Below are 27,687 nucleotides of genomic sequence, written 5' to 3'. Positions count from 1 at the left end.
GAGGTTAGCACAGAAAAGGAATTCGTGGGGGGCCGCATCAAGCCAGTCAGTAGACTGATGGAAAAAAAAAGAAAAAAAAAATGATTTTATGAACACTGCATAGTTTTTTCCCAACTTCCAAGATTTGTACAATAATTTATTCGACAATTCTCTGCTGCCATTTTCGCATCTGTGTCTACATCAATACACAATTTAGATCCGTAGAGGACAACAGAGAATTGCCGAAACTGCTAATCTATACGAATAAATGATTTTAGTACTAAGAACCTTCAACATCGCAGCGCGTCAGCAATCGTTGGTTAATATATTAAAAAACTAAAAACCCGCCTCGATTGCGAAAAAGCACCTAGTGTTACGTGTTAACCCAGGTTTCGGCGTAGATAACTACACCTTCTTCAGAACAACAATAAAACCCACAAGTGCCTAAGAAGACCGTTGTCAATGATTAAAAGAACATTATAGCTATACATTTATAAAACGAAAAAGAAAGGAAAACACAAACAGTACATATGTACAAAGTCAAAACCACTACTTAACTTAATGGTGTACGCTCCACCTCACATCGGCCTATGTTCGATGGGCCATGACCCGCCATCGAACTTCTTTGTTCAAGTGTTCATGACAAGTTGAAGCTGACCATCTATTCCTGGTGGGATGCTGTCCCTCATCCGCCATTTTGGCATTAGAACGCCTCCAGGCCAGCAGCTGTAGGACACCGAAAATTCCTGCTATTTATTTCTCCTGTACGATTGACTATCGAATTCTGTTTCCTTAATTGTTCTGATCTTCCCGTCTGTGCTTAGACAGTGCTCTCTTTTCAAACAACAAGAATGCTTTTATGATTAGCGGTGTTTTTGCTAGCATGCACAGACATGATGAAGGCTTTTACCAGTGAGAACATGAGCTAACATTTACCATTTGAGACATATGTTGTAAGCAGGACGTTACGGTTTCTGGGAAAGGTAACACATGATGGATGGGATGTCAGGTTAGGACTATCAGGAAGAGTGCATTCAGTGTTATTCTAGGATATTTTCGTAAACAGGTCCTGTTAGGACAAGAATTTCCATTAAGACAAGCTGAGACAACACTAAAACTCCTAGAACAAAAGCGACTGTTAACTATTCCTGCAGCACTTTAAGATTTCTGGGAAGAGTTGGTATGTGATGGATACGCTGTACCATTAGGATCGCTAGATAGAATTCATCCCGTGTTATTCTGGGATATTTTTGTAAACTGTTTCTGAAAGTATTGCGAGTGATATCTATAGCACATACATAAGGAAACTTGGCTGTTATTTACATAGATATGAGACGTCAGTTTAACGTTGACAGCCTTTTAGCTACACCTGCAAGGGTGGCTCGATGGGCAAACATCTCGCTTGGTCATTAGGAAGGCACTGCATCCACAGGTACAAAGGCGATTCATTAGCCATGGTGGCTAGGTAAACATATGCACCGCCAGAGGCGTCTCGCATGTGGGACTAGCCAGACCACCGTGTACATCCCACACATCTGGTCATCATTTCCCCTTGGACCTCTGCAGGGAACAGTTCGCTGATATGTTGTGGTCGAATTTCTTAAAAGTAGTTCGAAAGCGCTTTTACACGCAACGAGTATTTGTGTACTTCATTATTTCCGCTGTTTCAGCATTGTGAGCGTGTTTGGAGGGCGTTTTACGTGCATTATTTTCAGAATTTACGAGTTATCTACATGTCTGTAAATCAGTGTATTGCATTATTTCGGTAATTTACGAGTAGTTTACAGATCTGTAGGCTATTTATTGTAACCCCAAGCACCTCAGGTTGAGTGTTTTGTATCAGCGAAATGAATGAACTATATTAAATCCGCCCTAAATAAATTGTTTCAACTTCCCACTGAAAATAAATGAAGTATACTTCTTCCTCTCCAGCAGCTGGACACAGACTGAGCCCTTCCCCCACCATTTTCAAGGAAGAGATGGTGTTTGGAAGACTTAGGTTAATGGAGGTAGCCCCACCACTTTCTTTGGTTAGTGGAGTAGCCTAAGTGACCTTTTCTCCCGCCGGCCGGAGTGGCCGACCGTTTCTAGGCGCTACAGTCTGGAACCACGCGACCGCTACGGTCGCAGGTTCGAATCCTTGCTCGGGCATGGATGTGTGTGATGTCCTTAGGTTAGTTAGGTTTAAGTAGTTCTAAGTTGAAGGGGACTGATGACCTGAGAAGTTAAGTCCCATAGTGCTCAGAGCCATTTGAACCATTTGAACCTTTTTTCCTGCTATTTTTTCCGAGAGGAGGGGGTTAGGCTAGTGGTGGTAACCCAATTGACCAATTTTCCATCAGAATTAGAACTTCATGCCATGATGAAATTGCAACATTGCCACATCAATCACCTCCATCTTGGATCCGCCATCTTGAATAAATTTTGCAACAATGCAATGTGGGGTAATGCCTCCCTTGTCTCACTACTATTGTATCATTGACGTCCTTTAACCCTGAATTTTAGTTCCAGTCCTGAACCTTCCTTCTGTTTCCATCAATGCTCCTTCGAAGTACATACTGAACAGTAGGGGCAAGAGATTACATCCCTGTCTTATGACCTTTTTAATCCAAGCACTTCGTTCTTGGTCGTTCACTCTTATTTTTCCCTCTTGGTTCTTATGCATATTTTATATAATCCAGCGCTCCTTATTGTTTATCTGTATTTTTCTCAGAATTCCGAACATCTTCCACCATTTTACACTGTCAAATGCCTTTTCCAGGTTGACAAATCATACGAATGTGTCTTGATATTTCTTTAGTCTTGTTTCCATTATCATCCCCGACGTCAGAATTACCTCTGTGGCGCCTTTACCTTTCTTAAAGCCAAACTCAACATCTAACACACCTACATTTTTCTTCTCCATTATTCTGTGTATTGTCAGCAAATTGGATGCTTGAGCTGTTAAGCTGATTGCTCTATAATTCTTGCACTTGTCAAGTATTACAGCATTCAGGATAGTGTGGATGGTATTTTACCGAAAGTCAGATGGTATGTCGCCAGACTCATACATTTTACACACAAACGTGAATAGTCGTTCTGTTGCCATTTCTCCCAATGATTTTAGAAATTCTAATGGAATATTATCTATTCCTTCAGCTCTATTTGACCATAAGTCCTCCAACCCTCTCCTGAATTCTGATTCTAATGCTGGATCGTCTATTCTCTATCGACTCCTGTTCCTTCTTCTACCATATCCAACAAATCTTCCCCTTCTTAGAGGCCTTCAGTGCCGTCTTTCCTCCTATCCGCTTTCTCCTCGCAGTGGGATCCCCGTTGCACTCTTAATGTTATCACCCTTGCTTTTAATTTCGCCGAAGGTTTTTTCGATTTTTCTACATGCTGAGTCAGTGCTTCCGACAATCGTTCCCTTATTCGATTTCTTCACATTTTTCATGTAGCCGCTTCATCTTATCTTCCCTGCACTTCCTATTTATTTCATCACTCAGCACTTGTATTTCTGTATTCCTGAATTTTCCTAAACCTTTTTGTGCTTCCGTCTTTCATCAATCAACTGAAATATTCCTTTTGTTTGCCATGGTTTAACAGACGTTGTCTTCTTTGTACCAGTGTTTTTCTTTCCAACTTCTGAGATTGTCCTTTATATATATATCCATTACTCTTCACCTGAACTGTCTACCGAGTTATTCCTTATTGCTGTAACTATAGCTTTAGAGAACTTCAATCGCATCTCGTCATTCCTTAGTACTTCTGTTGTAATGGGCAGAAGTGCCGTGTTACTAGAGGAGGCCGAAATGCACGCGTTTTAGCTCACGCAGGCTGACGTGAGGAGGGAAGACTGACGTGAGGTCTGGAACATGACAAGGAATTAGAATTCAGAAAGTGGACGTAATTAGTTTGATACTTAACTTTAATCCATTAATGATGAACGTCGCTCTTGTCGGTACATGATTAACAATATTATCCGTTCAGGATACATAGTAACTGAATATGGCGCCTTGCTAGGTCGTAGCAAAGTGACGTAGCCGAAGGCTATGCTAAACTGTCGTCTCTGCAAATGAGAGCGTATGCAGACAGTGAACCATCGCTAGCAAAGTCGATTGTACAACTGGGACGAGTGATATGAAGTCTTTCTAGACTAGACATGCCGTGTGGCGGCGCTCTGTCTGCAATCACTGATAGTGACGACACGCGGGTCCGACGTATACTAACGGACCGCGGCCGATTTAAAGGCTACCACCTAGTAAGTGTGGTGTCTGGCGGTGACACCACATTCCTTCCCCGCAAATCGACGGATGGTTGTGGTATAAGGCCTCCACCCGCCGCGGGTTTGACCCCATGTTGACGTATGCGACGAGGTGGGGAGCCTAACAACAGGCGAGACTGTGCCACCCGCACCCTGCCATTCGGACCGCGGGGAGCTAGGAAACGCCTGAAAACCTGCCAACATGCGGTGTATGCGCCGGTAGAGAGACAGGAGGGGCCGAAGGGTCGACCTCCATCGGGCTGGGGCACCCGACGGGCGAAGACGACATATGGTCCGGAGCGGGCAAGAGTTCCATGTCGTAGGACAACTGGTCGCGGGAAGCGATCGGCGGCGCCTGACCCAGGGAGGCACCCGGCGGCTGCAGCGACGCGTCCACTGTGGGCGTTGCCGACGGGAGAACAGGCAGCGGCGGCGGCGGCGCGTCGCCATGGGGCAAAATGGAAGGCAGCGTCGGTAACACCTGGGGCTGAGGCGAGCCAGTAGATGGGTCCCCAGGGCGCTGACCGGACGGCACCGTCGCTGAAAGCAGACAGAGAGCGGCAGGCCCCGTGCGACGACAGAGGCGCAGCTGATTGAGATGCCGGCGCACCTCACCAGAGGCCCCCAAAACCAGATACATAGAGCGTCCGAGGCAGCGAAGAATGCGCCCTTCGAGCCAACGCCGTGAACCTCGATAGTGGCGACGTCGCCTGGGGCAAAAGCAGGTGTCTGCCGCTGCACAGGAACCGGATGCGGCGGATGTATCATAAGGTTCGATGAGGACGACCGTAGAACAACTCAGCCGGAGAGCGACCATCTCGGGGCTGAGAGCGATACGAGGACAAAAAGAGCAATAACGCGTCCTCCCGAGAATGCGACTCTTTCAACTTCAACATCTGTGACTTGAAAGTCCTGGCCAATCGTTCAGCGGCACCGTTTGACTGTGGCGTAAAAGCCGCTGAGCAGATGTTGAATATCATTGGCCTTGCAGAATGACTGAAATTCTGCGGACATGAATTGTGGGCCATTGTCGGAAACAATTGTCTGTGGAAGACCTTCAATGCAAGAGGTAGCAGATAACGCTTGGATGGTGGCAGATGATGTCGTGGAAGACATCCGGACAACCCAAAGGAAAATTACTGAACGAATCTATCATAACCAACCATCGAGCATTCCAGAATGGACAAGCAAAATCGATGTGTAAGCGTTGCCAAGGGAAAGTGCCTTTTGGCCATGCAAAGAATCTCCGCGGTGGCGCTGATTGTTGTTCGGCACACACCATGCAAGAAGAGCACATAGTCGTAATCGCGGCATCGATTCCGAACCAACTACAGTGCTGACGAGCAAGTTGTTTCGTTCTCACTATACCCCAATGCCCTTGGTGGAGAAGCCTTAAGACAGAGCACTGTAACGAACGTGGGACCACGACCCTGGACAGATCATTATCAGAACGCAACAGCAAAACACCACGTCGAACAAAAAGTCTTTCCTTGTGAGCAAAAATTCGCCGAACCAACGGATCCCCGATCCCTGACTTTGACAAGGGCCATTGCGTAGCAACAAAGCGCAGAACGGTAGCAGGGACAGGGTCGGCAGTTGTGGCTGTAGCTACACGACGAAAATCAATCGGAAACGATTCGACCACGTGATCAGTTTCCGAATCAATGAACATGCAAGCAAGTTCGGAGGAATCGAATGCCCTATCCTCAGCAACAGCCAAACGGGGCAACGCATCGGCGTTTCCGTGCTTAGCAGTGGTTCGATACAAGATATCGTAGCGGTACTGCGAGAGGAAAATAGACCAGCGAATGTATTTCTGCGCTGTACGTGGAGGTACAGGCTTGTTCGGATGAAAAAGCGATGTCAAAGGTCTGTGGTCTGTGATTTTGGTAAAGGGACGACCATACAAGAAGTCATGAAACTTCGTAACACCAAACACGAGAGCCAATGCTTCCTTCTCTATCTGGGAATAATTTCTTTGCGCAGACGATAGCAATTTGGACGCAAAGGCAATTGGGCGGTCGTGCGAGCCATCTTTGTGCTCAAGCACAGCACCGATCCCGAAATCCGATGCATCCACCATCGACAAAAGGGGCTTCTGGGGATCGAATGGCGTAAGGCAAGTATTGGAAAGCAACGCCGATTTCAACCGACGAAAGGCGCGTTCGCATTCCGTCGTCCAGACGAACGGAACACCTTCACGGCGTAATCGATGAAGCGGAGCTGAAATGGAAGAGGCATGCGGCACATATCGGTGATAATAGTTGATTTTTCCCAGCACACTCTGTAGCTGCTTCAAATTCTGCGGCGAAGGCTAGTCTTGTATGGCATGGAGGTGCGTGGGACTGGGATGTATGCCTTGGGCATTGAGTACATGGCCCAGGTATGGCAAGTCACGAGCAAAAAACACACATTTCTCCTTCCATAAGCGAAGACCATGTTGTTGCAAGACCTGAAATAATGTTCTGAGATTGGCTAAATGTTCTTCTTCCGTCTTTACGGAGATCACAATATCGTCCAGATAGTTTGCTGCAGTAGGGACCGACGCACAAACAGTTTGTAGATATTGCTGAAACAATGCAGGGGCGGATGCACACCTGAATGGCAGTCGTTTGAATTGACACAGACCAAGATGCATCTTAACCACCAAAACGCGCTGGGATTCTTCGTCCACCGGTATTTGCAAGTACGCATCTGCTAGTTCCAACTTCAAAAAATGTTTGCCCTGGCACAGTTTGTCAAAAAGATCTTCCGGGCAGGGTAAAGGAAAAGTTGCAATCACTAGTTGTGGATTCACTATTGCCTTGAAGTCCACACAAAGTCTCAATTTTCCCAAAGGTTTTGGCAAAATTACTAAGGGTGATACCCAGAGAGAAGCCTGCATGCGTTCAATTACACCTTGTGGTTCCAAATCGTGTAATGTTTCTGCGACATCACGGAATGCGTGGGGAACATTGCGCGCTCTGAAAAATTTCGGTTACGCGTTTACTTTCAGTTCCAAATGTGCTTTATAGTTCTTAACGCAACCGAGGTCCGGTGCAAAAATGTCTACAAATTCTTCACATAGACGAGAAATACTGTCTGAAGGCACAGTCTGGTTCACTGATAGGACCTAATTAACTATAGACAAGTTAAACAACTGAAATAAATCGAAACCATACAAGTTCACTGCCGAAGAAGAACGAAGTACGTAAAATGACACAAGTTTTGTTTGTCCCTTGTATGTTGCAAGAAGGCTGCGCTGTCCAAACACAGGGATATTCTGACCGGAATAGCTAGTTAACATAACATTTGTGGCACGCAACGGAGGTGTGCCCACCTGTTTGTAAGTGTCTTGATTCATCAGTGATACTGCAGCTCCGGTATCGAGCTGGAATGGTATCACTTTGCTGTTATTGTCCAAGTCTACAAAAAGTTTATTGTCCTGCTGACGACAAGAGCGACTGTCCCGTGCAACGTGAACTGACACTGGTACAAAGTCACTTGTGACTTGATGGGACTTCCGGCAATGTCGACACACACTATTTGTGGGATGAACACAGTCACTGTTAGAGAGAGTGGCACTAGGCGGAGTGGAATCAACGGCATGAATGTCCATGGGCGAAGTTTCGTGAGCCTGAGTATCCATGGTTCGATTCCTATTCCAGCGCGAAGCAAAGGGACTGGAATGGTTTTTGGTTTCCGATATGAGCTTTTTCTGGCAAACACTCTGAACATGTCCTTTATTATTACAGTAAAAGCAAATAGCTTGGCGTGACGGGCAGTTCTCATGCAAATGTTTAGTAGCCCACCGCGGGCATGATTTGAGCACTGCATTTGCTTGCCGGGGTGGCACACGTTGCTGAGAGCCTGGCAGCAGCAGCGTGGCCAGGCGCGAGGGCTGTTTACTGCCCCGTGCAGCTCGCCCTGCGGGCCGGTTAACCCGACACTCGGCTGGCGAAGTTTCAAATGATTCCTGAGCAAAGTCAAGTGTGTGCTGCCGATCCAATATGTCCACCACTTGTTGAAGGGAGGTATTGACTAGTTTCAAAATCTGTTCCCTTATACGCAAGGTTGCAACCCACTCTTGATTAGTCTGACCTGCTGTACATTTTGTACGAAAGAAGGTATACTGTTTCGCAACTACGTTGACTGATTGTTTGAAATATGCATCTAAAGCAGGCCAAATTTCATCGTAGGACAGAGTTGCCACGTCGCGTCGGGGAAATAATATCACTATCACACGGTAGGTTTGCACTCTGACGGATGACAAAAGAAAAGGCTGCCGCTCATTACCTTGAATTCTGTGGGCGGCGAGATGGAATCCAATTTGGCAGGACCACTCCGTCCAGCTATCCAGTGCAGCATCAAAGGGTCTGAAAGTCGGTGCAACGGCGTGTTGTGGCTGCGTTAGCGTTGGAGCAGTGGCTGTCGCATTGTTTTGCAATGCACGTTGACCCTGGACGAACTGTCCAAGGGCATCCAGTAAAGCCAGCATCTGCTGATTCTGTAAGCGATAAAATTCGGACAGTACATCTGGAGATTGTGGCAAAGCCATGACACAATTAAATCAGGGTAGTATAGATAATAACACCGATTTTACACTCGTCGCCAATGTAGTGTTGGCAGAAGAGCCACCACCGTATTACTAGAGGAGGCCGAAATGCACCCGTTTTAACTCACGCATTCTGGCGTGAGGAGGGAAGAACTATACTGACGTGAGGTCAGGAACATGACAAGGAATTAGAATTCAGAAAGCGGTCGTAATTAGTTTCATACTTAACTTTAAACCATTAATGATGAACGTCGCTCTTGACAGTACATGATTCACAATATTATCTGTTCAGAATTCATTCCAATTACTGAATATGGCGCCTTACTAGGTCGTAGCAAATGACGTAGCTGAAGGCTATGCTAAACTGTCGTCTCTGCAAATGAGAGCATATTTAGTCAGTGAACCATCGCTAGCAAAGTCGGCTGCACAACAAATCTTCCCCCTCTTAGAGGCCTTCAGTGCCGTCTTTCCTCCTATCCGCTCTCTCCTCTCAGTGGGATCCCCGTTGCACTCTTAATGTTATCACCCTTGCTTTTAATTTCACCGAAGGTTTTTTCGATTTTTCTACATGCTGAGTCAGTGCTTCCGACAATCGTTTCCCTATTCGATTTCTTCACATTTTTCATGTAGCCGTTTCATCTTATCTTCCCTGCACTTCCTATTTATTTCATCCCTCAGCACTTGTATTTTTGTATTCCCGAATTTTCCTGAACCTTTTTGTGTTCCGTCTTTCATCAATGAACTGAAATATTACTTCTGTTTGCCATGGTTTAATAGACGTTGCCTTCTTTCCAACTTCTGAGACTGTCCTTTTTCTATATCTCCATTACTCTTCAGCTGTACTGTCTACCGAGTTATTCCTTATTGCTGCACCCATAGCTTTAGAGAACTTCAATCGCATCTCGTCATTCCTTAGTACTTCTGTTGTAGTTGGCAGAAGTGCCGTGTAACTAGAGGAGGCCGAAATGCACGCGTTTTAGCTCACGCAGGCTGGCATGAAGAGGGAAGAACTATACTGACGTGAGGTCTGGAACATGACAAGGAATTAGAATTCAGAAAGTGGACGTAATTAGTTTGATACTTAACTTTAATCCATTAATGATGAACGTCGCTCTTGTCGGTACATGATTCACAATATTATCTGTTCAGGATGTATAGTAACTGAGTATGGCGCCTTGCTAGGTCGTAGCAAAGTGACGTAGCCGAAGGCTATGCTAAACTGTCGTCTCTGCAAATGAGAGCGTATGCAGACAGCGAACCATCGCTAGCAAAGTCGGCTGTACAACTGGGACGAGTGCTAGGAAGTCTCTCTAGACTAGACCTGCCGTGTGGCGGCGCTCGGTCTGCAATCACTGATAGTGGCGACACGCGGGTCCGACGTATACTAACGGACCGCGGTCGATTTAAAGACTACCACCTCGATAGTGTGGTGTCTGGCGGTGACACCACAGCTTCTATATCCCAGTTCTTTGCGTATTGATTCTTCCTGACTAGCGTCTTAAACATTAACGTACTCTTCATCACTACTACATTATGATCTGAGTCATTTTCTGTTGCTGAGTGCGTCTTACAATACAGTATCTGATTTCGGAATATTTGCCTGACCATGATGTAATCTAAGTGAAATCTCTCGGCCTCTTCCACGTATATCTACTCTTCTTGTTATTCTCGTGCATAGTTTTCGCTATTGCTAGCTGACATTTATTATAGAACGCGATTAGTCTTCCTCCTCTCTCATTACTTGTCCGAAGCCCATTTTCGCTTCAACCTTTTCTTCTACTCCTCCCCTACAACGGCATTCCAGTCTCCCATGACTATTAGGTTTTCATCTTCCCTTATTAGCTTTTCAATATCGTCATATATTTTCTCTGTCTCTTCTTCTTCAGACTGCAATGCCGTTATGTATACCTGAAATATAGTTTTCGGTGTTAGTTAGCTGTCAATTGTGATAAGAACAACCCTATCACTCAACTGTACATAGCAACCCCCTACCTTCCTATCCATGAAAAGTCCTACTGCCGTTATACCATTTTAAGGTCCTTTTGATGTTACCCTATACTCGCCTGACCAAAAATCCTGATCTTCTTTCCAGCCTCAGGCTGGCTCTGAAAACGTAACCATGCATGGTGGTGATTCAAGCCTTGCACAATTTTTAAAGATGTGGCAGAGCCGATGAAAGAATTGCAAATAACGGAACGAACTCTGCTTACAATGCACCAACACTAGCTGCGTAGGATGTGTTTACACTGTATTCTGCGCGCCATTGTTATGTAGCCAGACTTCACAAAAGTTGACCTGAGAAACTTGCAAGACTAGCACACCTGGAGGAAAGGATATGGCTTGGCCGCAGCCTGAGGGATGTTTCCAGACTAAAATTTTCCCTCTGCACCGTCTTCGCTGATATAAAACTTACTGGCAGGTTTGTACTGCATGCCGGACCGAGACTCGAACTCGAGACTGTCTTCCGCAGACAAATGCTCGATCCACTGGAGTACACAAGCACGATTAAGGACCCGTTTTCACAGCCTTACTTCCGCCAGTACATCTCCTACCTTCCAAATTTCACAGAAGCTCTCCTGCGCAACGTACAAAACTGGCACTCTTGGAAGCTACGAGAATGGGTCGTAAATCACGCTTAGGTAGCTCAGGCGGGAGAGCACTTGCACAGAGAGACAAAGATCCCGAGTTCGAGTATCAGTCTATCATGCTAACGTTCTCTGTTACGTTTTGATTATTTACATTTTACTCGTACGAATCCAACGAGTAAGAAGAGGTGAAATCACTCGCTGTCTATTAATCTGTAAATGTCTGCACCGGTAGCTGAGTGCACAGTCTGCTTTAGGCAGTGGCGCGGCACGGACCTGCTGTCCCGGCCGCGGGCGCGCGTGAACGAGGAAGTGTTTACACCGCCGGTACTCGCGCGTGTTGTTGTCTGACTCGATCGCCATGGCACACAATTTTCGAAAGACTACGCTCCAATTTACGTTCGACAACGAATTTGCCAGACCGAAAGCTTTCGAAATAGAGCGTTTTTTGAGGGAAGAAGTTCGTTTACCTGCTGCAGACATAATTGGAATACACCTGTCCATTGTAAGCAGTACAATGTACGTAAAGATGACCGATGAAGCTGCGTGTGAAAGAACTCTCTCCGCTGCACAAAGAGGCTTTAAATTTCGACACTCTGATGGCCATATCAGCGATGTAACAGTAGCTCCTTCAGGATTGGGTGTGAGGGTCATTCGGATCTTTGAGTTGCCGTTTGAGGTGCCAGAATCGATGGTTACTGAATCGCTGCGACCATATGGAACGGTACTTAGTCATACGCCTGAACGCTGGGCTAGTTTTAATACCTATCCTGTGCTAAACGGCGTGCGACAAGTGCGGATCGTCCTTACTAAACATATCCCGTCTTATTTATACATTGGCGGATGTAGAGCTATTGTGATCTACGATGGCCAGCCACGCACCTGTTCTGGCTGTGGTGGAGAAGGACATATCCGCTCGGAGTGCATACAACGCCGCGTCGTGCAACTGCCACGTGGAGAAGCGTCACAGCGAGAAGTTCCCACGCAACTGCCGATGACGTACGTGTCGGTGGCCCGCCGGGAGGTGTTGCCAAGTTCGGAGCGTGACAAGGACGTGTTTATGCAAGAGCAGACCGAGTTACGGGAGCATGGAGGTGACTCGGAGAATGTCCCTGCACCCATGTCACGACAGTTGAGGAAGGAACCTTCCGAAAACTCACATGTAGCAAGAGACGTGGAAGTGGATGTCCAGACGGTGGCGCCGGCCACGGACCAGCGAACGACCGACGAACACAGTGAGGCAGCAGAGGGCAGGGCACGCAAACAGCGATCGCCGAAGCGTCGCAAAAAGCGTCGCCATAGTTCGGGTGACACGTCCCCCCCTAGCCTAGGGGACACGGAAGGTATCCTAGCCGAAGAACTGTCTGACACAGAACACGTGTCTTCAGAGGACGCTGACAGGATTCCGTCCGATGGTGACCGGATGTCCTGCCTTTTAGATGGTCCCTCTTCATTGACACCGACTGACCCAGCGCTGCCGACGAAAGAGTCAGGGACACCAATGTCCCGGCAGCCACGTCGAACTACATCAGAGGACGTTTCTCGGATGGATGACCACTGCGACTGGGCGGAACCAGTCGAAGACCTACAGGAGTTGCCACCCCCAAATGATGACCACTCACCTACAGGATGCACACCACGGAACGACAACGAAGGAGGGCAGCCCGTTGGCGGGCACCCCTCTGAGCACGAATAGTGGACTAAAGCCCTTGGAGTTCTCAATGACATGACACGAGCATGACAACGACAACGAACCAAGCATATAAGGTGGGCACAGTGAACATTAACACCGCACGTTCGCTTGCAAAGATGCAACTTCTCCGGGACTTGATTTACGCCACAGACGTTGATATTTTGCTGATGCAGGAAACCTTCAATGCTGCTTTTCCCGACGTGCATGGATACAACACTTATCTAGCGCCGACTCCAGATGGAGGACGTGGCACAGCGATACTAGTCCGGGAAGGGATTCCGATGTGTGACCTCGATTACCTTCCTTCGGCTCGGGGTTTGGCTATGACCGTGAACGGCATTCGTATCGTCAACATCTATGCACCCTCCGGATCTGACAATAGACAGGCGCGTGCACGATTCTACTCGGAGGAGATTGCCCCCCTATTCCATGGGAGGTATGACCACATCTTGGTAGGGGGGGATTTTAACTGTGTACTCACACCGAAGGATCAAACTCCTAATTTCAGCTCCTGCCACGCATTGAACACGATCTGCCGGGACATGGCCCTTATGGACACGTGGGAAAAGATCCATGGGCAGCGAGAGGGCTACACGTATTTTACTAGCCACTCGGCGAGCAGGCTGGATCGGATTTACGTTTCTGACGGACTAAGAGGTCACGTGTTGGCTGCTGAACGTTGGCCCACAGCTTTTACGGATCACCTTGCGTATTTATGCACGTTAACCCTTCCACGGCAGCGGGTCTGGCGGAGTCGTAGTTCCTGGAAACTTAATTCCTCCTTATTGGTGGATCTCGAATGTCGCCAGCGGATCGAAGAAACATGGCAGACTTGCACTCGCCGTCTGCCGCTGCACCGTACGGTTCTTTCGTGGTGGCTGCAGTGCGCAAAACCGGCGATACGAAGAGCTCTCATAACGTATGGCAAGGAAAAAGCAAAATGGCTCCGAGATACACTTGACTATTACTACATGGTGCTCCGCGACCTGTCCTCCAGGGCCCCATCGCCCGAACGTCAAGCGGAAGTCCATCGCATTCAGGCCTGCATTTTATCAATCACGAGACGTCGACTGGAGGGACTTTCGATCCGTGCTCGGTGCTTGGACAACGTCGATGGAGAACGTATTGGCATGCATCATGTGTCCAAGGGACATGCGCGTAATCGCCGATCCCTAATCACAGTCCTCCATGATGACGATGGTCGGCCCTTGACGTCACAACAGGCCATTGCTGCTGAGTTTCTGGAGCATTACCGCCTCCTTTTCACTGGGACGCCGACGGACAATCGGACAGAAGAAGAACTTTTGCGACAGATGCAAACGGAGGTGGATGGTCCGGATGCAGAGGTGCTATTGGCACCCCTAACGGAAGATGACATCCGGGGCGCACTCGCGAAGGGTGCGGTGCATAAATCCCCTGGGCCAGATGGGTTGACACTCGAATTTTACCGCGCATTTGCGGATTTAATGATGTCTCAGTTGGTATTGATGTATAACGAGTTATTGAGCCCTGACACGGATGTTCCGTCGCAGTTCATGGCGGGACTGCTTATACCAATACCGAAATCGACAGCGAGTGACAGCGCCCATCAATTTAGACCGCTCACGATGCTCAATACTGACTATAAGATCTTTGCGCGAATGTTGGCGGCAAGGCTCAAGATTATAATATCCAAAACAATACCACCAGACCAGGCTTGTCTAGGGGTTCGGAGCAACATACATTCTATCCTCGGCGAATACCGTGACGTAATTTCCCTGACGGACGCTTGTCGTATGCGAGCGGCGTTCGTATCGGTGGATTTTGATCGTGCCTTTGACAGGATCAACCATGATTTCCTTGACTCGACCATGCGACGCATGGCGATACCACAGGATTTTATTACCGTCCTCATGCGCCTCCTTCGCGGCGCTTCTTCGACGGTGAGAGTCAATGGCAGGGAGGTAGGAACGATTCCTGTTCGCAGCTCAGTTAGGCAAGGATGTCCCTTGTCGATGATACTGTTTACAATTGCGCTCGAACCATTGATGCAGACTCTTAGACGGACTCTAACAGGCGTCCGACTCCGTGCGAGCTCCTTCACGTGTCGTGCATATGCCGACGACTTGATGATACTCGTCCGGTCGGAGAACGAAGTAAGTCAGGTGGTTACCCTTCTTACTACGTACGGGGTAGCTGCGGGAAGCAGGGTCAACATGAATAAAACCAAGGTCATGCACATCGGTCGAGGGCTGGACGCTCTGCGAAGTCCGTTTACGACGGTGGACATCTTGCGATGCTTAGGTGTCTTGTTCACCCGATCGCTACGGCAATCAGCGGCGGCGAGCTATCGACGTCTCCTCCAGAACGTCCGACTGCACATACGCAACAATTCACTCCGAACGCACGACCTGCTCCAAAGGGTGGACTACACTAATGTTCACCTGGCCTCGCGACTGCCGCACTTGGCACAGGTACTGCCAATGCCACATGGTCTCGCTGACAGATTAATGGCGGCCTTTGGATACTATGTCAGCCAAGGAATGTTGTTTAAGATCAAATACGAGACTTTAACTCTCCCATACCACTCTGGAGGACTTAACCTCACGGATGTGCGGAACAAGGCTCTAGCTCTATACCTGCGAGCGACGCTACGAACTTGGAACCAGCGGCAACACGCCATCACGTCGGCCATCCTGGATGTGCTTCTTCCCACGTCCTTTGAACCACCGGTAGCAGTAGGCACCATCTCGCCCTCGTTTTCTCACGTCGCGCGATTTTTTGTTGATTTTAGTTATGTTCAGTTACAGATACCTTCTACCAGAATCCCCACTACCCGTGAGATATATCGATACTTGCGGCGTCATCATGGCAGCAATGTTGTCGAACTTAAATACCCAACACGAAACTGGCGACAGATTTGGCGAGCTGTCCACACACCTCTCCTCACCACAGCAGCGCGATCGTCATGGTATACACTAATCAACCGCAAGACAGTCAACCGCCAACGATTGTACGACATTCGCATGGTAGATTCCCCGCTCTGCCTTATATGTGGCATGCAGGACACTGACGAACATTCTCTGCAGTGCGGTGAGGCAAAGGATGTTTGGCGGCTGACGCAACGCATCATGGCCCTCCTCCGACGCACCGACGAATCCACGATCACGACGGACGCTTTATTTTTCCCTGACCCTGTCTTTTTCCCCTCACACAAAACATCGGCAATCCGATGGATTGGAGGACACGCATCACACTACGTGCTCTCGCGGACCTTGATATCGGTCATGGACTATTGGCATTATCTACTAGAACAACACGAAATCATCAGACGCCACTCTAAATATAAAACGCATTTTGCGAACTTTCTAGGCAGCATGTTTCATAACCCCCCGAAGCGGTGGGGAGTCCCAGGTTTACGTTGGATCGAGGGATAGGATTTACTCCCAGTGAGGTGACGAGGATGTCACTTCGGCCCTATATTTATTTCCCTTCTTTTTTATATATGATTTTTCTTTTGGGACATTAAAATTAAATGAATAAATAAAATATTATTGTTACTACAAAAAAAAACAAAAAACAAAAAAAAAATTACAATATCAATGTTTCCTTCCTGCTGCCTCTCCCTTATCCTGTCAGGGGACGGGGACACCGTGGCCAGGCCTCCAAGTACGACCCCTGCCCACTCTGCCCCCTGACCTACCCAAAAAAAAAAAAAAAAAAAAAAAAAAGTAAAAAAAAAGAAAAAAAAGAAAAAAAAAGATGGATAGAGCGTCTGCCATGTAAAAAAAAATAAAATAAAAAAAAAAGTGCTTAGCGTGACGGATTGTCGTCCTACGGGCCCGGGTTCGATTCCCAGCTGCGTTGGGGATTTTCTCCGATCAGGGATTGGGTGTCGTGTTGTTTTTATCATCATTTCATCCTCATCCGGTGCGCAGGTCGCGCAATGTGGCGTTGAATGTAATAAGACCCCCACCAAGGTGGCCGGACCTGCCCCGTAAGGGGCCTCCGGGCCAATTACGCCAAACGCTCATTTCTATTGTGTAATTGAGAAACTTTTTCATCGTGTATGATGTCGTTTTCGAAGGCCTCGAGGCAGTTTATGGAAGAAACAGTTATCTGTAACGACGTTTGCTCCATTTGAAAACAAAATTAAGAACATTGCATATATATGGTGTCTGTTATTTCGGACATGTCCGAAATTGCAGACACCACACATATATAATTACAGCGATGACGACCAATGATACCTCCAGCGCAGGTGTACACCATCTTTGAAGTCTTACGTGAACTGGCGAGGCTAACGAGCAGGGACACTACATCAGTAGTGTGTGGTATAAGTTGAGAATTGTGATCTGACTGCAGGGCTACTAGGCTAGTCTGTGCGGTTCTGGTGCCACTGTGTCTGGATGGTCAGTGCATCTGCTGGTAAGCAGGAGAACTGGGTTCGAATCCTGGTCTGGCACAAATTTTCAACTTTTGATAGTGCTATAAATCAGTGCCCACCGGCAGCCATTGTCTTGAATTCCTTTGTGTCTTAAGAAGATAGTATACAGCGTAGTAAATGAAAGATGTGTACTCGTACATGATCCGGTAGATAATGTTCTTAGCTCTTTGAGGCTATTTTCAGAGGGTAAAGAGTTGTACAGGCTTAGAAATGATCAGCATTTGGTCGGCTGACTGGCGGCAATTCCACAACATGAATAAATGTAACGTAATTCGCGTAAATAGTAGGGAGAAGTGGATACAGTTTGATTTCACTGGAATCTGTCTGAATTGTCAAGGCTATGGGAACATCAATCACTGTTGAATTTGCATGGAATGACTGCATTAATATAAATCTAGAAATAGCAGTTGGCAAACACACATTTCTCGATGGACAACTAGAGATGTGAAATGTCTGGAGACCGTTTCGAAGAGTCTTGTTTGCCGACTCTTGAGTGTTATTCGTAGCCATACGGAAGTTCGATTAACGGGAGAAAATCTATGTAATTCGCGCCTTTTGTACTCAAAATGACTCATACGCGCGCTAAGGTGCTAAAACACGTTCTAATGGCAGAGGATAGAGTGTAGATGTAATGACCTGATGAAATCCTTAATGCCAAAGTTCCAAGACCCACGATCAAGAAATGTATTACGTATCTAACAAATCTGTCACGTAATGGTAACCACGGTGTAATTAGAACTTAGGATTTATCTGTATTGAATATGAACCCTTTTGCTGTATTAAGCGGAAGTTCATGTTATCGTACGGAACAGGTGGTTCTAGTCGTGGGTCGCACCACCTTTACGCAGCTGAGATATTATGTGTACAAATTCGGAATAGCGGACGAAAGTTTGTCGTAAAACTGATATTAACCACACTTGGCTATATTCAGTTGTACCATGGGGACAGGTGGCTAGGACACCGAAGATAACTTCCACTGTACTTGAGTGCGGCGTGGAGGATAAAAATTGCATGGGAAAGCAGAGACTGGAAAAATTCAACGAGTAATTGTGTGCAAGTGCTACTACGAGGTAAAGCGGTGGTCACAGGAGACGAATTGGTGGCGCTGCATTGAACGACTCAGAACACTGGATATAGAAAAAAAAAAACTGTATTTATCTTACTATACAGGTTTTTCCTTCTTCGTCTTCCTGAAGTGCTGTGGGTGCTATTCCTGGATGTCTTCAGACAAGCCCTCCCATCCTGTCCCATCTCTCTTCATGAACGTTCTCTTCATCGCCGATTCTGTGCTGAATCATTTCCTGTCTTAATCGTCCAATAAATTTTCAGCTTCCTTCTGTAACGCCATCTCTCAAACGCTTCAATACTTTTCTGGCTTTTCCCACAGTCCACGATCCACATGTATTTTCATAAGAAATTCTTCCCTGAAATTAAAACCAGTGACTGATACTTTTAGACCACTTGTACTGAGAAGTGCACGCTTTGGCCGTAATAGTCAATTTATGTCTTCTGCTTCTTCCATCATGCGCTGTTCTACTCCGAAAGTAGCAGATTTCCTTCGCAGACAAGCCAAACTGTCTTAGGGAAACACAACAGATTCTTTCACTCTGTCTACCGCTGTGAGTTTGTCGCTAATCTGTAATTCCGAAGTGACGTTTATCTATCCCTTCTAGCTAGTTTGGTCGCAAGCAGTAGCAGCTCCTTTATAGGGGCTGACAATACAGTCCTCTCTCCCGACCTGCAGTGGTTGGCTACTACCCATTTAAACTAATGATGTCTCTCGACCTTCAAACTGACGCCATTCAGTGGGACCTTCATTCTCCCAAACAATAGGAAAACTTAACAGTCTCAGTCGGTGAGCAATCGGACAGCAGTACTGGATGAATGGTCTGCGAGATTAGGAAGCCGTAGACCAGATGGGGCTAGTAACCCAGTACTCTCTCTTGCCAGACGTTCTAGCTGTGTCTCGTCCACAGCGCAAAGGCTCCTGATTCTATGACGTCGTGTTGTATTCGGCGTATTCATCCCAGGCAGATTTACAGCTGCAGTTAACACGGCTGTTCATCAGCACCCACATGTTACGGGTCGTCTACTAGTTTGCAATATGCCGTGGCTGTACTGTTACTAACATTTTTTCTTTTTTTTAAAAAAAAAGAAAACCTAGGGTCAATGGAGTACATGTTACCAAGTAATAATAACACGCAGGCATGGTAAGATAATGACTCTAGCAAGTGTCACATAAGGCCTCCTGAAATGAATGCTATTATAAACAGTGAACTCTGTGCAGCTTCAGAAAAATATCTGGTACCTAGGTACCTTTGGTAACCATCAGACTAATATTTCTTATTCCGTAGTTTTCCTCTTCTGGTGTTGCAGGCCACTTAAAGGCCGCGCTTCAGCCGCAAAGTTAGCGAAGTGCTTTCTCAAGTGCTACTTCATCTCTTTTCATTTTCCTTTTCTGCTGAGGAATTTCATCTCTGCATTCCTAGAACTATTTTGCCATGATCTTTCCTCTTATTAAACGTTTCCTATATTTGATCTCATTTCAATCTAATTCTTACTGAACCTAGTTTCTTTTAGAATTTTAATTTTCAATTTTTTGTAACAGGAGTTATTCGACACCGATTTTGGCCATGGAGGAAAAAAATGCTGATCTTGATTCGTGGGATGAAAGCAACAGACAATATGTACCAAATCTGATCTTTGATCTTTAACTTTGACCTTCACCACCCCCATCCCTCCCCATTCCCCTACCCGCTTCTAACTCTCCTCCCCCTTTTCTGTTTAATTATCTGAAAAGGGAAACACTCTGAGGTCTTCCTACTGCAAGGATGTGGGGAGAAAATGAAGAAAATAAGCCATCTGTGTCACAAGATGAAGTCATACATATACAATGGCGAAGGATGCTACTAGGTAAATACGGTATGCAATATCGGTGAATGTACTGTTCGCCAGGTGTATACTTTATTTGTCTGCACACAGTCAAGTCCCCTCACATATACTTTCTTAAAAAGTAATCCATTTCATTAAAGCTATGACGTGATATAATCAAGGCAATGTATAATGAAATGGAGTATTGTGTCTGCAGCGCAGGTGCAAAGAGGCATGCCAGGTAGAGATCATATGAACACTGAGATGTGTAGCTATAATGAATTATGGGACATTCGCTACATTTTCATAACACAGTTATTTAATTTGTTCTACATCTATAAGAAGCGTGCTACATTTATATTTTCTTGGTACATCTACAACCACTGCGCTACAATGACAGTATGTTACATTTAAAGGCAACTAAAACGTGGAGGTTACCATTTCAGTACATTATGTCATTATCATTGTAGATTACAGTTTAAGTTTACATGTTTTCTACATCTATAGCGTGTAGGTCTCAGTTTTACTCTACAGTATATTTACATCGAGTAGGTTGCATCTAAATTTTAAATCGCAGTTTTAAATCTCCCTCTGTTGCATACGCAGGTGCTGACTAACCGTGTCTTCTAGAAAGTGACCCCATTCTATAGGCTCACTTTCTTATAGAGCATGAAGCGTTTGTCATCTTTGGTCAATGGTTACGATCTGCATTTCTTTATGCTGGAGTTAGGTGTTGAACAATCGATTTAACATCAGCTTTTAATACAAATTCTCAATAATCATCAATGATTAATGTCTCAGCTGATGAGCATCCTCCACCTTCACAGAAATTAAAGAAGTTGAATCCCAAAATTTGCAGCGTGTGACGATTATGTAAATGTACGAGATTAGGAGATTACTCTGACTTATACGTGAAAAACCTGTATCCTATTATTTTCGATCACTCTGTCTAAGAACATACGAACTACACCCAGCCCATTATGTGATATCTCTTGGTTTAGCGTGGGATGATATTCTGAAAATACAAATGTAAAATTCCGGCTTATTACAGACATAAAACAATTACACCTTCTTGAGTTTGTTGTCAGAAGTGGTATTTCCACTATTCATGACGACATCCTGTAGCAAACAATAGGTTGATTGCTAATTATAATGAAAAAGGCGGTGAGTTTTATATTTAACTCAGTGTTAACAGTCTGTATAGGTGGGCAGTGATGCAACAACTTCAACGCACTGATTCTGCGTGGTTGTCTGCGGACAGATCAGATTAATGAACATAATGCGTGATTCAGACATAGTTCACATTTTAAGGGGTAGACCTTGAATTTCTGGTTCACTATCATTCTTCCAGAAAACGGTAGCACTGCCAATCATTAACAAGCCAGAATTTCCAAAGAAGTTGATTCCCACATTATATTATAAAATATATGCAATTCATTACAGTAACTGAAAGCAGTCTGTGAACAAGATTCTTAGTATAAAAAAATTCCCCAGGTATTACCTTTTGCGAAGCTCCTTGGATGAAAACATACCGATGTTAATTCTGACAAACATACGAGTACAAAAATCGATTTCGAGAAAAAATTGAAACTAATGAATAAGTGTTTTTGGCGAAAGAATGCAGAATGTACGAAAAACGAAGTACTTGATGCTAATAACAAGTAGGAAAAGTTGATATGAAGATGCTGCTATGATCCGATGATGAAATATCAAGTGCACTGTGGTATTTAATGAACATTTTGTTGCTGTGGAATGAAAAGACTTAACATCGTATTTGACAAATTCATAACTATATAAACGGCAGTGACATTTCTAGGATTCTTCTTGTAGTTTTTATTATTTACATATGTAGTGAAGAGATTTGAGAAACAGAAGTTAAAATGTGTTGTACACAAACGGATAAAAAAATTATATCGTGTCGCTAGCCAATATATTTTACGGTATTTAAGGTGACATACAAAGGATAGTAACAGATGAAGTTTATGGCCTGGTGTGTATATACCTTTGGTGTCGTTCACCATAGCTGCCTACATCCAGGGACAAAATATGGTGTCTAAGATAGTGACGGCAGGATGTTTCGCGCACGGAATCGGCGCAGTTTCATCAGCACACATTTTCTTTTACCAATAACAGCCTATCATTTTTCGCCACAAAAAAGGCCAATAAGTATGTAGGCCAGAACCACCATCTTGTTCCTGTAGAATTTGCATAAGTCACACAACTTTGTCTGCACACACACGTAAACACACACACACACACACACACACACACACACACACACACACACACACACAACCACACATCTTCCTTCCTTTAGCAATCACAACCAAATATCTTGCTGGCCATTAGAAACAAAACAGCCAATCAACCTCCTACAGCCGTCTTTCTCTTTCTCTACACCGACACACAGTTTAAACACGAATGTACGCACTTTCTACAAGGCATAAGAGACCCTCAAATTACGTGCCACTATTTTATTATCCATTTATAACAACAGAAATCACATATGACTCACTTTATTGACACTACTAAAGTAACTCACTGGTGAAGTTGCACTCAGCGATGATTGCAATTACATCTTTGCACACCACTTGCTGCAAGACACATGAACTCTCAAATTAAGTCTAACAATGTAATTCCCATTTAAACTGTCTGTTTTATTGTTATGTAACAGTACGAAACACGCGTGCCCCTCTTTATTGTCACTACTGGTGCAGCTTATAGGTTAAGGTATACTTGGCGCCTAAGATGCGACTGTGGACGAACATGTTAAGTGTCGTAAGGTTATTTTCACGTCTAAGTTGTTGGTGTTATCGTTCTACAACAGTAAAACCACGCGTTGCCCAGTTTATTGACACTACTGCTGTAACTTACTGGTTAAGGTACACTTAGTGGCGGCTGCAGGTCACTCTTGGTGCAAGACAGTGCGGACCATAAAATTAAATGTCACAATACTATTTCCACGTCTAAATTGTTACCGCTATTTTTATATGTAAATATGCAAATGCAGTCTACGCCGCACAGTTGGCAACATCTACAAATCACCACGCCACGAAATATCCCGACTGCCGGCGATAGTTTCCGATCCGGAACAAGGGGGCACGTATGCCATGTCATAGTTCCCATACAGTAACTAATAGAATCAAACATGCCTCGTCGTAAGATACGTGCGTAAACCTTAGTGACATGGGAAAATACGAAAAGCGAAGAAAACGAAAGTGTTAGTGACAGTAGTAAAAGTGTCAATGAAGCGATAACGTTGAGGAAAACAATGTACTAGCGTTGAAAAAACACTGATGGAAAGGCAGTGCATTCTACTTGATTTTTCACTGTTATCATCATTATTCTGAAAAACTAAATGTGCTGATTGGTATCAAACTACCTTGAATTTCGGGTTAGATTTCCAACGTGCTTAGAATCACGGTAAAACGTTCTTTTTGCGAACTTAATGGAAATGAATCCTCCAAATCACATATTTATTCGTCGAGACGATGCTTCAAACAAAATAAAAGTTAGCTGCTTTTGATGCAGATACTCGTCTTTGCTTGGCATTTATACAGAGTGATTCTTAAGTTACTGCCCTCACTTCGTGGATGTAATGTATGCATCAAAATACGAATAAAAAGATAAATAAAGATTTGTTTGAAATTGATTTATTTCCGTCTTGTGTGGTAGGAATTACATTAGGGAGCAGTACATATTTGTTGGCGTAGTGTGTTCGCCTGTATATCGACTGATGTTCGTTTGTACACCCCACAACACTGCTGTAGGGCTTCTTCAATCAACTGTATGGTACTTGATTCGGAGGCAGCAAGTCCACCCATTTAGCCTGCCGAAGGCACCTGTAAATTCGGAAATTTTTCGGTAGGTACTCGAGCGACATGCTGCCGACCCACTATTCAGTTGTCGTATACTGTTTATAAATGAGACCTCTTTACTGGTACAGGTATCATGAAGGATCATAACATGCACGTGTACGTATGACAATCCTCATGTAACTACAGCACAAGGATATTAACACCGTTTTGTAGTGAACATTTGTTGTGGCATAGTGGACAATCACGAAGTCGGACCGATTGTTATTTCATAGTACCTGACAGGTATCGATAGTTTTTGGAACATGAGTTGGGTGGTCTGCATCATGACGTTCTACTCGTAACAGGTATTAACTTATGGTTTATGCACGACGGTGAATTTGCACGTTTTATCCTGATAAGTGGGGGAGGTCTTGCGGGAAAAGTTGCTTGGCCTGCTCGATCTCCTGATCTTAAGCCCCTGGGCTTCTACTTTTGGGGCATTATCAATCAGCAACTAAGAATGTTGCACACCTACAGTAGCGAACTGAAAATGGCTGTGCAACTGTGCAGAGTAAGATGAACAGAGCCTGAAACATTCCGAGACGTCGAGCACGTCACTGTCTTCGTCTACATGGACACCATTTTGCGTACGTTGTGGGGTAAATGTACAGTATGCAGTTCTGCTGAATTTTGGGTCCTTTCGTGTCGTTGTTTTCTGAGGGAATTAATTTTGTGCTGTTAGTGTTGCACTTGTGATATATACTCTGCTGCATGACTCTGAAACAAATTAACTCAAGACAGAACTTTATTTAACATTGTACCCTTATTTTGATGCATTCATTACAGGTACTAAGTGTGTACAGATGCTTTTGAATCACCCAGTATATGAAGGAAGAGGATATTCGAGCATTCAACAATTCGTGATGGTTATGAATATGCTATCTTTCTCCTGTGATACTTTTCAAGAAATGTGCGTCTTATAGAAATTGTTGTTGATGAATCTCCGAAAGTCATTTTTTATGCATGTCGGGTGACAGTAATTGGATAATAATTGCGAGCTTACCGAAAATGATTCTGACAAAGAGTAAAAATTGGATAAATTTGATAATGGGCTTATTGATAATGATTGAGAGGACAATTCCCAAGAGGATTCTGGTTATGGGCTTCGTGATGACAATATTAGCAACGATGATATAATATTGCATTGTAGATGACAAAATAGATTTAGGAGTCAATTACGAGGGTTTATGATCAACTATAAGTTTCCGGTCAAAAGTTGGTTTTGGCAGGGATTTTGCTTTGATCACAGGATGCATTGTCGATTTTGACATGTAACAACATTTTGTCAAATTTGCGTGGCTACAGCAACTCAGTTACGTGAAGATTCACTGGAATTAAATTTTTTGTAGGAAGGACACGCCAAACACTGTTCCATGAATCATTCGAGATCCTCTGGTGTAATGGATCCTACGACTGATGAAAATATATGGAAACTATCCGAAATCTGTGGATTTAGATATACCAAAATGCTTTCAGATGGTCATTCAAAAGATTTTAATCATTCAGCCTAATTGGATGTGTATGGAGATAATCATGAAATACCGAAGGCAGAATGGGTGAATCACGTTTGAAAAAGTGTATTGTATGTCAATATGTCCATACAAAATCTCTTGTATACCCATGGATGTGTACAAATGTCTACTTCACATCCATTCTATTTTCAATATTTATATCGCAAAATTCGGACAGGACATTTACAGTTCATACTTTTTGAGCACATTGCAAGTATAACACACCGTGTAAAAGAAGAAAGAAGCAGCAAAGTTACGTCGGGAGTGACAGGGATCGTGGACAACTGAAGGACACTACGATAAAAAAAACTTGCATAGCATTACAAAAAAGGAATATATAGAAATAAAGGTGGGGTAAAACAGCTTGTGGACATACTTTCCGACATCACAGACATTTTACGGCTAGAATAGAATCAACTAAGTTATTATTTACAGAATATGAAACGTGCAAAGTATGCATCAATATATCATTGCGCTTCTGCTGCCAAAATTCCTGAACATTCTTATTGTCCAGAAGGGGAGTCATAGTGTTTTCATTACTCAGCATTAGCAAAAGAAACTGAATCTGGATCTCACGCTTCTAGAGTAAAAACACTAATAAATCGGCTATGTTTACTTGTGTGTACTTGCTTGACTGATGAATGACTACTAACACGATGTGCTCGGTGTCTTAAGAGAAAATGCTGATGAGAGTTGACAGAGCACTATACGGAATAGGTGTCCGAAAGAGACGCATATGTGTCTGCAAAGAGAGTAAAAGTAGCAGCTTCTATCAGTGTTTATGAACATAATGTTGCCTCTAAGGAAGTTATTTCAGAAATAATGACAAAGCTGGCTCTCAAATATTCTTATCGAACAGCAAAGGCGTTAGCAAAAAACGAAGAAAGTAGCATTGTATCAATCGGAAGTGAAAAGTTCGAAAAAATACGAAGAAGTTCACCAAAAAATTAATTTTTACAAAAATCAGAGAGAAGAAGCTGTACTCGAATGTGATGATGTAAGTTACGCTGCGGGTTGTTTGATATAACTGCGTATTATTAACATACATACGGCGGGCATGTGATGTAATATGTAAAATGGAAATAAAGAATACAATTTTCAAATATATCAAGTACACTGTTATTTATTTTTCCGTTATACTGGGCCGAACATCGTGCAATGTCGTAATAATTCCATTTTACGCAAAATTCTTGTCACGTATTATAAAAATAGAAATTTTTTAATTTATCTAAACTTTTGTGTCACTTTAAGTCAGTTTATTTGAAAAAATCAAAATGGTCGTAACGAAACCACGCTACTCATGCCTCACTTTTAAAAATTTTTGGCTCAGAATACTTTCGTGAGTACATCCCGTGATAACTAAAAACTCCACTTATGAAACTGAAAAAAAAATAGATTTTTTGAATAATCGAAAACTCATTAGTGTCAAAAAATTTTGTTTAGCAAATTGGCTCTGTCTACTGAATTCAGCATGCAAAGACATTACAATTTTAAACATGGCTGTTCCTCAACAGCTGTATACTAGTTTCAACATAGGATTGTTCAGCCAACCGGTGGCAAATAACTGTTTGGTACACTGACCTAGGTTTCTACATCTACTAAGGGTGTCTTCATCAGAATGAAATTTTGAGAAACCGTAGAATTACATTGCAATGGTCAGATTTTATGGCAGCTCTGCTCAAATAAAAAATAAAGTAAAACACATTCCGTACTTTGACATGTGTGCCTAGCTAGAAACAACATCAGGAGTCAACGCGCAAGCAAATTATCACTCGTATATTGCAGCCCCAGTGGAGACGTAGACTGTGGCATATAGCATCCCAACGAATAGGCCCTCCCTCGGCAGACAGGACACGGAGTAAACAAGCTGGCCACGAAGCAGATCAGCCTGTCCTCCGGCCGTCACCACACCGACTGCCGAACACTGAATGCCCAAGCTGCCACTGAGGCTTCCGAGGCGGAGAAGACCAAAGAGGTTGTCAGAG

Source organism: Schistocerca serialis, chromosome 8 (assembly GCF_023864345.2).
Source record: "Schistocerca serialis cubense isolate TAMUIC-IGC-003099 chromosome 8, iqSchSeri2.2, whole genome shotgun sequence".
Lineage (NCBI taxonomy): Eukaryota > Metazoa > Arthropoda > Insecta > Orthoptera > Acrididae > Schistocerca > Schistocerca serialis.
The sequence above is the reverse complement of the archived record's forward strand: the minus strand, read 5'-3'. Positions refer to the sequence as shown.